This window comes from Centruroides sculpturatus, unplaced genomic scaffold (genome assembly GCF_000671375.1).
Source record: "Centruroides sculpturatus isolate CEXI.00-Female unplaced genomic scaffold, Cexi_2.0 scaffold522, whole genome shotgun sequence".
NCBI classification, from domain to species: Eukaryota; Metazoa; Arthropoda; class Arachnida; order Scorpiones; family Buthidae; genus Centruroides; species Centruroides sculpturatus.
This window is the reverse complement of record NW_019384746.1, coordinates 268,272-281,432: the sequence shown is the minus strand read 5'-3', so window position 1 is coordinate 281,432 and position 13,161 is coordinate 268,272. Positions and strand designations below refer to the sequence as shown.

Here is a 13,161-nt window from a genome sequence, read left to right as displayed (position 1 = left end):
ATATTATATTATATATTTTTTTCTTAAATATTTAAACATGTCGATCATCCCGGATAATTGAAAACTAAACTGTACCTGTAAAAGTGACGTTTATTCACGTGACATATGTTAGATGGCTTCGGAAGGAGTGGATTACTTTGAGACATTTGTATAGAAATATTTCGATAACCTTTCGAAATGTTACGATAATTCAAGAATTTTCAAATATGATAGATGAATATTAAAAAGTCGGGATATTTTGGTATGTGATTAATTAATTAATTTAAAAAAATCCTCGTGTTTAGGTAATGTTTATGTGTTTATATGCTGTTGTATATATTAATTCAGGCTTAATTAGCTTAAATGTGAATGGATTAAGATAAATTGAAAATTATTTTCATCTGTTTATTTCTTTTTCTTCAAAGGATTAATTGATCAATTGCAGAAATTGATCAATTTCAGATATAATTGATCAATTTCAGATATAATTGATCACTTGCAGAAATTAATGATATATGTATTAAAGTAATATGGAATGGAAAAGCACTATGTTTACTTTATGATTTTCTGTCATTTAATTCATTTATGAAATTTATATAATATATACTGTACAGTACATTATATTGTATTATATAGATCAGTTTGGTAAATAAGTGTATGTATATTATATTATGTTATAATATATATAAGGGTATACAATACAAAAATTCTAACTAAATTTTAGAAAAAATGCATCCTAATCTTCTCTTCTGAAGTTTTATTTAAGTTTGACAAGTTTGAAATATAAAACAGACTGAATTTAAATTTAGATTCCTATATTTAAATTTAAATTGAAAGAAAATATATCTATTTATAAATAAGATAATCGAATGATTACTTTATTGATTTTGAAATATTCTTTATGAAAGTAAACCATTTAAAAATTTTTATTATCGGATTGTTATTGAAGATAAAATATATCACTTTCTTCAATGTCAAAGAAGAAATTATCATCTAAAATTGAAAAAATAGGCTATATATGTTTATTGTTTTCGTGCATATAAAAAAATGTATCTAAATTAATAAAAACAAAATTAAGTTGTGCCGATTGATTTCTTTAAGATATGACAATTGTTTTAGCAAAAATTTGTAAATGTCGTCTCAATTTTTTAACTTAGGCATGATTTTTCATTTAGTTGTATCTTTATTAATCAAACTATTTAAAAGAATGATTTGATTTTACTTTAACTTGCATTTTTACTTTTTTGCTTAATTAGTTGTACATTAGGTGTTATATCACAAAACTAGTAAAGATAGTGACAGTTGTAAAATAAGAAGCATCTAATATAAACTGAATCAAAACTTTATAACTATTTTCTTCATTTACAATAAATAAATAATTTTTTTCTAAAATATTAATGCTTTTTAGACTAAGATATGATTATGTATTATAAAATTTAATCAATTTTTTGACATCTGAAATGATTCTTTAAATTGAATTAGCACATTTAATAAAATAACATGATTTTACAGACCCTTTAAAAATGGCATGCTTATTTTCTCGATATTATCACATGAATAATAATTTAGTGAAAATTAAATTAAAATTGTTTATATATAACATTTTATATAAAAATTTAATATTATATAATTAAGAAAAGTTTTATACATATGACATATTTGTTATCTAATGTATAAAAAGCTATAATTAAAATAATGCCACATGTATCCTGTGTTTGTTTTAAATGATATTGTGAACTGAAGTTGGTCCAAATAAAGGTCTGAGGAAACATTTCTGCTTTACTTAAAGTATTATTTTTCTTAAAGTAACTGTATTTTCTTTTCATAACTTTAAATGAAAAAGAAAAATATATGTAATTTGTCTGAAAAATTCTAATTTCAATGAAAAGCAAAGGTTTTAATTTATGAATTATTTATTAAATTAAAAATAATGAGTTTGAATTCTAAATATTATGATGACTTTCTTATACTATATAATATAAAAAAGTTTTACCTAAGTTAATTAGTAAATGCCTAGCATCCTCAAATGAGGACATTTGTTTTGTATTTATTTATAAATATACCAAACATGACCAACAGTGCTTTAATGTTAGGATATTTGCATCAATAACTGTTGTGCACATTATCCTAAAGTATTATATCTGATGCACTTGGCAGTCACCAGATATTTGACTGCATTTTTTGACAAGTTTTGAACAAATGGTATATGTCATTATTATGTTATTGTTGAAGTTATAATTTTGAAAGTTACTGACATGGATTTGTGAATATTTTCTTCATGATTTATAGTATATCATACAGATTTCAAGTTTTGTGAGACCCTTATGAGGACAGTAGGCATGTCATTGCTTTGCATGAAACAATGCAAAGCAATGAACAATGCTTGACTATCCTGCTGTATTTGCTAACGTAATAATTGATATAAATATTGTCTGTACTTTAGGCCTGTATATGTAGGGCCAATTTATATTATAGAGACAGATATTACAGTAAAGTATATATAAGAAAATCAGTGGAGGCATACATCACAATCATTAAATATAAATTTGATACTTTGAATTAGATGTTAAAATCTCAAACAAAACAAGTGAAAAAAACAGATTTAATTCAAATATTTTCATTTGCAGCATTGCAAGCTTCTTAAGGAATGAAAAAAAAATGGAACAGAATTTTATTTCAATTTTTTTCTTCATGGAGTATATGCATGTCTTTCCTCTCCTTTACTATACTCCTGATCTTGATTTGGTAATAATTCTCAAATATTTAACATAAAAACAACTTCAGTGTCAAATTACTTGCAAATTATGGTATTCATTAAACTTCATTTTTGGAGTTTACATTTTTTATTATTTCTAGCATTTCTGAGTTCCTGTAATTCATTCTCGTGGACACTATTCTAACAATAAATATCAAAAAATTATATGGTCATCAAAAATCATGCATTAAAATTATCAATCTGCAATAGAAAACAGAAAAAAAATATTGTTATATGTAAAGATGTACTTTATGTAAAGATTACACATACTCTTTTAACAGAAATTGCTGTGCTTAACTTCAACTTTTTAGAGCAATCCTTCCTTCTGAATATAAATGGAAAGATCAATTTTATTATGCTCTTGTCAGACCCTCCTTCTAAGACTCCATACATTACTCTTATTCCATCCTCTACAGTTATACACTCTTCTTTTTCTCTTTCACTCATCTATTTTCCTGCATTTGGCATTACAGCCATTATTATTAATTATAATTCTAGGAACTTGAAAGCACTAGGAATAATAGAGAAATTTAAACTGATGAAAAGCAATTTAACAAATGGCTAATCGAAAAAATGATTTTCAAAAATGATGATAATTTTGTTCTATGAATTATTCTTGCATTTTCTGTCTTATTGAAAATATGTCAAATCAAATACAGCAAATTACAGCTTGATAGTCTTTGATATCGTGAGTTTTAAATTAGATTGGATAATATCAGTTACGAGCAGAGCCGTAACTAGCCATTCCTGTGCCCTGTGCAAGAATTTGCATTTAGGCCCCTTAATTGATTTGGTTTTGGGAAAATAATAAAACAAATACATTACAATAGATTTTTAATAAGATTTATTTTAATTGAATTTTTCTGGCTTTCATTTCAGCAAATTCATTAATTACACCATCATAATTAATATTTTTAACGATATTGTATTCTATTGAAATAATAGAAATATTGGATAATCGTTCTTGTCCGATAGTTGATCTTAAATAATTTTTTATTAAGTTTAACTTGCTAAAGCTTCTCTCGCATAAAGCAAAGAAACGAGAAGAGTTAGAAATATTCGAAGAGCGCATTGATATTTGGATAAGACTCAATTAAACCAAAATCATAAAGAGCCTGTAGAATATTAAGCGGAGATGTAGTTTCTGTATTTTGTATAAGAGTCGTTACTTCAAAATTAAAACTTTCAATTTCACTTGTGAATTCGTACTTTTTTAAATCTTTGCTATATTTAATAGTGAGATCTGCAGTCGATTTTTTAAATCAGCAACACTCATGTATTGTAAAGACGAGCCACAGAGAAAGCAAAAATCGTCACAGATAGTTTTCATTTTTTCATAACGCCAATCTATTTGACACAATAGTGTCAAGAATTCTGTAAATTTGTATTTTAAAAAATTTTTCGGGTGTCAAGTTACTTCCTTCATCTGGTGTTTTATCTATTTCCATTATCTTAACTCTTTTATTTTTTGTTTATTAAGAAATCCCTTTTCTATACTTTTTGGTTTGTTTTAAGAATATGATCAATAATAGCATCTGTTAATATTGTTGGCCATAAAGCTATATCATTTATTACTTCCATGTATCTATATATATCGAAGCGTTTTTCTGGACTATTTCTGTCTTCTGCGTTTTCGCAATTCCTTTTTTCAGTAGCATTTTAAAGGCTGTGGGACCCCTTTGGGGCCCTACGTGCCCGCATAGTTCACTTACTGCTTAATCCACCGTTCAGGTATACACCACATATGCATACTACTATAAAGCAAAAATTGATGTCAGAATTTTTGCACGCCTTTTACATCCTCGAGACTAAGGTTTTATTTGGGAGTTACCATTTTCAATTTAGTAATTTAAAAAAAAATCCTCAGGCAGATTTATTTTTGTTACAAAATGTTACCTTTACAGATTTCTAGCTCTGCACACCGTAGAAAAATCTAGAAATATAGTTTTGTATATTGTAATAATATTAGTAGTTGCCAGAAAGCTCTATAAAGTAGAGAAAAATCTGTAAATTTGAAAACTATAAACATAAATTTAAATTTCTCAGAAAATAAATTAAAAAAATATCAAAAGTCGCTACTTTTGGCTGATTTTTCTGAGGTCTCTGCTACCTCACTACATCCCTCTAAAAGTCACCACAGTTGGGAACACTGGTGAGCAGACATCTAGGGTCTAAGTAAGGCAAAATGTAATCGCCAAACCGCGCTGTAGAAAGGCGGAAAAATTTAAAATTTAAAAATATAATTTCTTGTGAACAGCAGTTTGGGCCCCCCTTCCAAGTGGGCCCTGTGCGGGTGCACCTGTTGCACCTGCCTAGTTACGGCTCTGGCTTAGTCTGTTGGATTAGATGGTTCTGCGGTATCATTATATTCTGTCAAAATTGCTGTTTGACNCTAAGTAAGGCAAAATGTAATCGCCAAACCGCGCTGTAGAAAGGCGGAAAAATTTAAAATTTAAAAATATAATTTCTTGTGAACAGCAGTTTGGGCCCCCCTTCCAAGTGGGCCCTGTGCGGGTGCACCTGTTGCACCTGCCTACTTATGGTTCTGGTTACGAGTATATCAAAGAATTTGATCAATCTAAAAGGAAGAAAATTTTATGTTAATAGTGTCAGTCGTCCATGGTAAAGCTGTGAGAGTCCCTATTTGAATAAAAATCAGAAGATATATGTACAGAAATGATTCTTCATTGGATATGACCTCTGGAATTTGTCCTGTGCAATGCTAAATGACTTGCAGAAGTAAACAAAAATTTAATGTCAAAATTTTAGAAACAATCTTAAAATAATTATTAAAACTAATGTTTTCCTTCTCCCAAGAGGGAAGTAAAAGTGCTTTCATGACATGAAGTGTATGTGAGATTATTCAGTAATAAGATGATGTGAGGTCAACATGATATTATTTATTGATATATACTTAGGAAACCTGTTTTAGAAAGCATAAGAAAGATTTAGAAGGATTGAAAATTTATATATAGTAATATCTGTATAAAATGTACATTAGAGTGAGAAGTTGTGATTTTTTTCATATAAGATAGGAGGTTTGATGATTAAAGTTTTGAGAATATCTTCAATAGACATTTGTCTTTAATTTTGATATTAATTAATATCTGTTATACTTGTGAATTAAACAGTACTGTTCTTAGTTTGTAACTCTTAATTCAAATAACAAGAATAATAAATTACTGTCTTGTTTATATATATAGCATATTCTCTGTTAATTAATATTATATACTGTTTTAGATTACGGACGCTCATAATGAAAAAATAGAACAATGTAAATATAACATTTCTTTTAAAAGTAGATCACAATGAATATTACCTATATACTGTAAATGCATTGAGACAATTATAATAAACCAAGACAGTCCATTCTTGCTAATTTGAATTACTGTAATTATTATGTGGGAAAAGTTTGGATTATTGGGATTTTATAAATCTCTTTAACACCTCCTAGTCTGAAGTTTTTGATTGAGTTATCTGTTGGCGTGACATCCAAGCCAAGTATTTAATACACCTAACAAGATGGGATTTTATAAAGAAAAGGAAGTAAAAAAAATAGCTACAAACAAATATTTATATTTTTAAAAATTGTTTACTATATAGTGTATATACCACATATATATTTGGTATATATACTTGTTAAAATGTGGTGTAGTATATATTATTGTCATGCTTTTAAAAATAATCTATGATTTATTTTTGTTTTTGCTGAACATTTAGCAGAAAAATGCACAAAATTGGTTTGGATTAAGTCTTATTCAGATTAGTGAGTGTTTGTTCTATATGTACAGTACTTATTAATTGAATGAGGAAATTTCTGTGAATTGTTTTTTAAGTTGCTGTTTTAATTTTGTTTTACATCATTACTGAATTAAAAAACATTTGTAAATATTCTGCCAGATTTTCATACAGTTAAAACTTATTTTAATATTTAATTGTAAACTGACATTTTCTGATATTTATTGACATATTTTCCAAAGGAAACTTAAATAGGTTTTGGAAAATATGTCAATGGAAGTACAACTTCTACATGTGATAAACGAAACCTTTTCTGATTGCAAATTAAGCAACATACTTTAGTTACTCATAATACAAAATTAATTTTTTCAGATTTATTTACGAAGTAATTTGACATCTTCATTGCTTTCATAATTAATGACTACTGCTAATGATGTTACTGTTGTTTCATCTTTATGTTTGCTTATAGTAATATCAAGCATTTGTTTTACAAATTGCCATTCCATTTCAGTAGGTCTGTCTGTGATGTCATAGCATGTTACTTTTGTCTATTCTTGAATGCCATTATTATTAAATATATAAATGTTTATTGGATTAATATGATTTGTATCAATTCCTTTGCATGTTTATTGGTGCATCACAGTTGAAGTTTATAAAAATCAATTACCTTTAATTTTTGTGACCACTTCCATTAATCAATCTTCTTGGGACCAATGTCCATTAGAATCTGATGCAGTCCTTGTCAGCTTATTCCATTAATGTTTATATTGAAAATGGGCAGAGTCTATGTGCATAACAGAAATTTTTTAATCGTTTTTTCTGCACATGGTTTTGTATTCTGGAAATTTTTATTATTGATTATATACTAATTCAGCAGTGCCCTTTAATTTGCAATAAAAAAAATCTGTTATTAGGCATATGTAAAATTGTACTTCCCTTGTTGCAAAAAGAAAATTTTGCAAAAATTACACCTAATGTTGTTAAAGAAAACTATTAAACTCCAAGAAGTAAGTACAGTAATACCCCGAACTTACACGATAGATGGGACCGAGCGATAACCGCGTAAGTTGGGGTATAATTTCGCAATTTGTGTAAAATCCAAGTCGGATGTATGTGAGCTAATAAATGTTCTCGTTAATCTTGTCTTTTGATTCATTCATGGTTACAAGAAATCTCTACATAGAGTCTCTCAAGTCTCTGTAGATATAACAAACACAGAAATAAATAACACAAAATAAATTGTAGCTGTGTCGATTCCACGCTACACGTCGAACATGTAAGCTGAACAATAGTGTGGGGGGAGTGAGGAACGTGTAAGCTGAACAATAGTGTGGGGGGAGTGAGGAACGTGTAAGCTGAACAATAGTGTGGGGGGAGTGAGTAATCAAAAGTTATATGGTGCTCAAACAAAAGATGAATCGATGAGATTTGAAAATCGCGTAACTCTGGGTTCGCGTAAGTTGGGGTAGCGTAAGTTGAGGTATTACTGTATATCAACATATTTACAAATTAGAGATCAGATAAAACACTCAAACCAACTGTTTAACTACACCCACAACCTGTTACCGGTGTAAAACTAAAAAAAAAAAAAAACAATGTCTCACAAATGCTTTCGAACTGTAAATGGTTTTTCTTCAGGTGAATGGCAAAATTTCCGATAGAATGCAAGTAAGAAAAAGAACACAATTTGAAATTTGATTTGAATATGTGTTTCATGATGTTGTCCTGCTGGGCATGCACACTTCATCTGGCAGCAATTGTTGAGAATTATAGGTCGTTGTCCTTTAGTGCCTGCCATGCTATGGATAGGGTTAATTCCTCCTTGTGGTTGATACATGTGTCAGTGAGGCTAGATCTGTAGATACAAATGGCCTCGAACCACCTTAGATGTTCAGTGTGTGATGTGGTGAGGTGAGGATGACCCTCGCTTGGTTAAAAATTAGCTCTATGTCTGGATCACTGGCGTAAATGGCGAGAGCGGTGGTGGTCCTCATATGTTGTATGTCAGCTAGGTGCTCTTTCATTCTAACCCCAAGGAGCGCTTAATTCAACAATAAGTATATTTGTTCTTCAAATGTAAATGTTTTCAATCAATTTTATAGGTCTTCTTCAGGCTTATCTAAGATCTGAAACTTTCAAGCCTGAAGACACATAAAATTAGGTGAAAATGCTTGCATTTGAAGAATATACTTAGTGCTGGTTTAAAAAGATGGCTGTGAGTGTTTTATGTAATAGGTACATCTAAAAAATTAGTAATGTTGAAATACAGTAAGAAATCAGATTAAAATTAAGCAAAAACTGTAACACTTAGTTTTCCTTATAGGTGCATCTGAAAAAAATTAGGTTTTGGAGAAGGTTAAAAGGATCAGTTCTATCTCTGCATTTTAAGGTACATTTTAGCATTTTTGAGCAAAAGAACCATTAATTACTTTAAGTAAAATAATTTTTATTTAAAAGAATTATACACAATTCACTGGCTTTAAAATGAACAGTTGATAAAGCAAATTCTCGTTTTAAAATGAATTTTACCGTTGCTCTGGAAAAATGCCATTGTCACAATATTAATTTTCACACTATAAAGCAAATGAAAATTTTACCAAGATTTGTTAAATGGAGCCATAAATTAGATTCACAACCCCAAAAAATATTCCTATTTCCAATAATTTGACACTTTTTGATGTTTTAGATAAAAAGTTGTACTGTGATAAATGTTTCATTTTGAGTACAATAATTTTCTTTTCCTAACAAGCAAAGATGGGTTCAATCTTTGATAGTATGCAAAAAGTTTATTAATACAGTAGAACCTCGAAAACTCGTCCCTCGATAACTTAGCACTCCGGATAACTGGTCCACACCTTGGCAGGGCGAAAAAATCCTTAGTTAATTAATTTTCATTATAGACAGCTTTATAAAAGTATAAAAGCTCTCAAAGTATTTTTCTGAGGTCTGTCTTATCAGGTAAATTACTGTACACAGTGTATTCATTAATTTTCATTTTCATGTAGTAAAGTACGTAGCCTTCATAAAGTACGTAGTTTTCCTTTGTTTAAGGGTATTTGGGCAGTTTATTCTCTGTTATATTCTGTACAAGTAAATACTGTACAAGTACAGTACAGTATTTTCTGAGGAAATACTCGTACTTATTTTTTTTAACCCCATTCCCGATAACTCGGCATTTTCACAAACTCGGCCACCCTTCGGTCCACATTAGGTCGAGTTCTCGAGGTTCTACTGTATCACTCTTTAACAAAATACTGTAAATAATTCATATACCATTTATCTCTAACAAATAAAAAGGATAATAAACCTCCGATTGTAGAACAATTTAAACATCAGGTTTTGGCATACCATTCCACTGTACTCAGAAAATAGGGTTTAAAGTTTAAGGGTAACGCACTCCTTTAAATGGATATGGTCCCATGCAAACATGCTAAGTTGCATATCAAGGAAGGCATACAGTGATTTGAAAATGTTATAGAACATTAATTTGTTTTCATAAGTATATTTTATTTTATTTAACTCTATTTAGTAAATTAATTCAATCAAATGATTGCCTTAAACAATCAGGCAATAATCTGTTATACCCCAATTGTTTAAGGTGGTTATTTGGTTGAGTATCTATGTATTGGGCTTTGGAAAGTTTAATATATTTAAATTAATTCAAAATATAATTTAGATTTCAATGCCTGATTATATTATCAATTCATATTAAGTCTTAACACTGTAAGTTATGTAGTCTTGACATTGACAATCATTAATATGAATTTTTGATAAACTAATTACTGTTCTGTAGTAATTTGTATTAATGTGAGTTGACTGTATTAAAAAATTTTTTAATAATCTTTGATGATAGTGTTTTATACTTAGAAAACATTAATGTACTTCCATTTTTTCCTGGGATAACTATTAAATGCATTAGACTCAGGACATTAAGTTATCCAAATTGTAGGTAATTTTAAAATCTAGTAATGTCATGAATGTATTTATGTTATTTTCTCCATTTCTTTATTAATTTTTAGACAAAGTAACTAACTGAAGATAGGGCTGTCAAGAGAGGAAGTTTGGGATTTTTTCCAGTATGAGAGAAAACTTAGGAGCTCAACTGATTCTTACCTCTATGAAATTAACGTTTTTACTAACACAAAATAAAATATTTAAGATTGCTATTTATTAATAAAGATACATTCTGTGTATTTCATTCATTTTTTTTTGAACAAATGAAGGTTTTGAAGAAGGTTAAAAGGATCAGTTCTACCTCTGCATTCCATACAAGCTCTCATTGGCCCTGACTGAAGATATCCAAATGCCAATGAGTGAAAGAGAAATAGTAAGAGATAAAATGTTATTTTGATACAAATAAGTGTGTTGAAGTAATGTATCAAATAAATATACAAGCTAGGCTACATTTCTTACAGTGAAAAACATAGAATATCTAAATACTTTGAGGCCATACAACTGTCATCATAAATCAACAAGAGAAATAAATTGAGAGATGATGCCAGATTGTTACTGTTAGTTTTATCTCATATCAGGACAAGCATAAATAAATAAAACAACAGAACATCTTTGCAGTTATTTCACCTGCAGGTGTTAACCTTTGTATTTGTGTCACAAGTAGATCAGCCATAATGTTTCCTTTTTCAATTTATATATATTAATTCTAGAGTGAGACACGTTAATCGATAGCAGTAATTTTGTATTCTCTTTCAATCTTTATTTATTTTATTGACTTTTATGGTGTAAAGAATCTGAAATGAAAATATTTTGCTTTTTAAAAAGAATTCTGCATGAGAAATACTTATTAAAAAGAATTCTGCATGAAAAATACTTATTTAAAAATTTTTAAAAAGAATTCTGCATGAGAAATACAGTTAAATACTTACAATTGAGTGTTATATAATGTAATTTGATTTATAAATTGTTTTGTATTGTTAACTTATTCACAAACTGACTTAGATGTAAAATACTCACAATCACTTTTTTAAATTTGGCAATTAGTTTATTCTTTGATTACAAATGCTTTTGACCAATTTCATAGATCTTTTTCAGGCTTATCTTAATGAATCAAAGTTTATGAATACAGGTAACCCTGTATAACACGGGAATTATGTTCCAAAAAATTGCCGTGTTATGTGAATCCGTGTTATACGAAACAAAGAACTAGTACGAAAAGGGGGGGTTAGATTCCAAAAATTAAAAAAACATGCTATTATAGTTTCATAATTAAGATAAATATCTTTATTAAAATTTTCTTAAGAAGTGATACTTATTAATATAATTAAACAATGTTTTCTTCATCATTACTAAGCACTATTAACCGAGGACGTTTTCTTTTTAGCAAGATATCCTTATCCTCTGAGCATTTTTCTGCATTATTTTCAGATCCATGCTCTACCTTTTGCAAAAAAATATGTTATTTTAGATTGTTTGCTTTTAGTTAAAAGATCTTTATAAATTTCCTTATATGGTGCTAAGCACTTATGAAAAATAAAGCAAGTATGGAATAAGAAAAAACATCTGGAAACACCAAAAGCAGAAGTGCTGAGATCTGGCAATACTCAAACAAGTTTCAAGAAGAACCACATGTATTGACAGAAGACGGGAAAAAAATTTACATACTTAAGTACTAATAGTTCACAGGAAAATCTGACAGTATGTACACGCTCAAATGAAAAATGTCAAATGAGGTATTTTTCGCACTTAAAAGCTTTATCACGTTTATTGAACTATTGTACGGGGATTTCCCTAATTTTAAATTAGATAAAGTTTGCTTTTAATAGTTTTTATTATTGTACATTTCATGTTGTACAAGGGTTTTACCCAATTCTTGAACCATGTTAGAGTGAATCTGTGCTATAGAAGTGCCATGTTATATGGCGATATTCCCAATTCTCGAACCATGTTAGAGTGAATCCATGCTATAGAAGTGCTGTGTTATATGGGGGTTACCAGTATAACATAATTTTCATTATATTCAAAAACTTTTATTTGCTAAGATAAGCCTGAAAAAGACCTATGAAGTTGGCTGAAAGCATTTACAATTGAAGAATGAACTTATTGCCAATTTTAAAAAAGTGATTGTGAGTATTTTAACTTTTCTATTAATTTAAGGCACATATAATTCTTTTACATAATGCAACAGTTGATTTAGAATATCATTGTTCTTTGAGAAAATTATGTTGAAAAATATTGGCTTAAAGCAGTGATTCTCAAACTTTTTCGATCCATCGCCCCCTTTGTTCCATAAAGTTATACCCAACGCCCCCTAACCCATTTTCTCTTTTGTGAGAAAAGGATTGGAAATATTCTTAGGAAAACTTTTTTATTAATCTCACACTTTGTGCCGTTACTGTACATTGTTCTCATCATCTGGAAACCATTAAACGCAATGTTCCCTTATATCAGCCCCAATTTTGCCTTTGGTCACCGTTCAGTACCCTGCCTCTAGCGCCGCCCAGATCTATTTATCGCCCAGAAGGGGGCGTTATTGCTTACTTTGAGAAACGCTGAGCTAAAATAAAAGTAAATGTGTTAGAAATATTCAAGTTGTGACCTTCAATAAAAAATAAAAAATATATAAAATGTCAACATTTTATATATATTCCGTCGAATTTTTATATATAGAATTTGTCTGCCGTCGCCCCTCTATATTTCCTTAACGCCCCCCAATTCTCTTTGAGCCTTCTACT

The 13,161-nt window shown here is 29.0% G+C and overlaps 1 protein-coding gene across 1 annotated transcript in view; it reads left to right on the top strand.

The window, feature by feature from the left end:
- The first annotated feature begins 111 nt into the window (after nucleotides 1–111).
- The window catches only part of LOC111628452 (inositol 1,4,5-trisphosphate receptor-like), a 174,488-nt gene continuing 161,438 nt past the window's right edge, over nucleotides 112–13,161 (top strand). The window contains exon 1 of the mRNA XM_023372248.1: nucleotides 112–241. The gene's annotated coding sequence lies outside the window, so the exon portion shown is untranslated. The remainder of the gene's footprint in view (nucleotides 242–13,161) is intronic.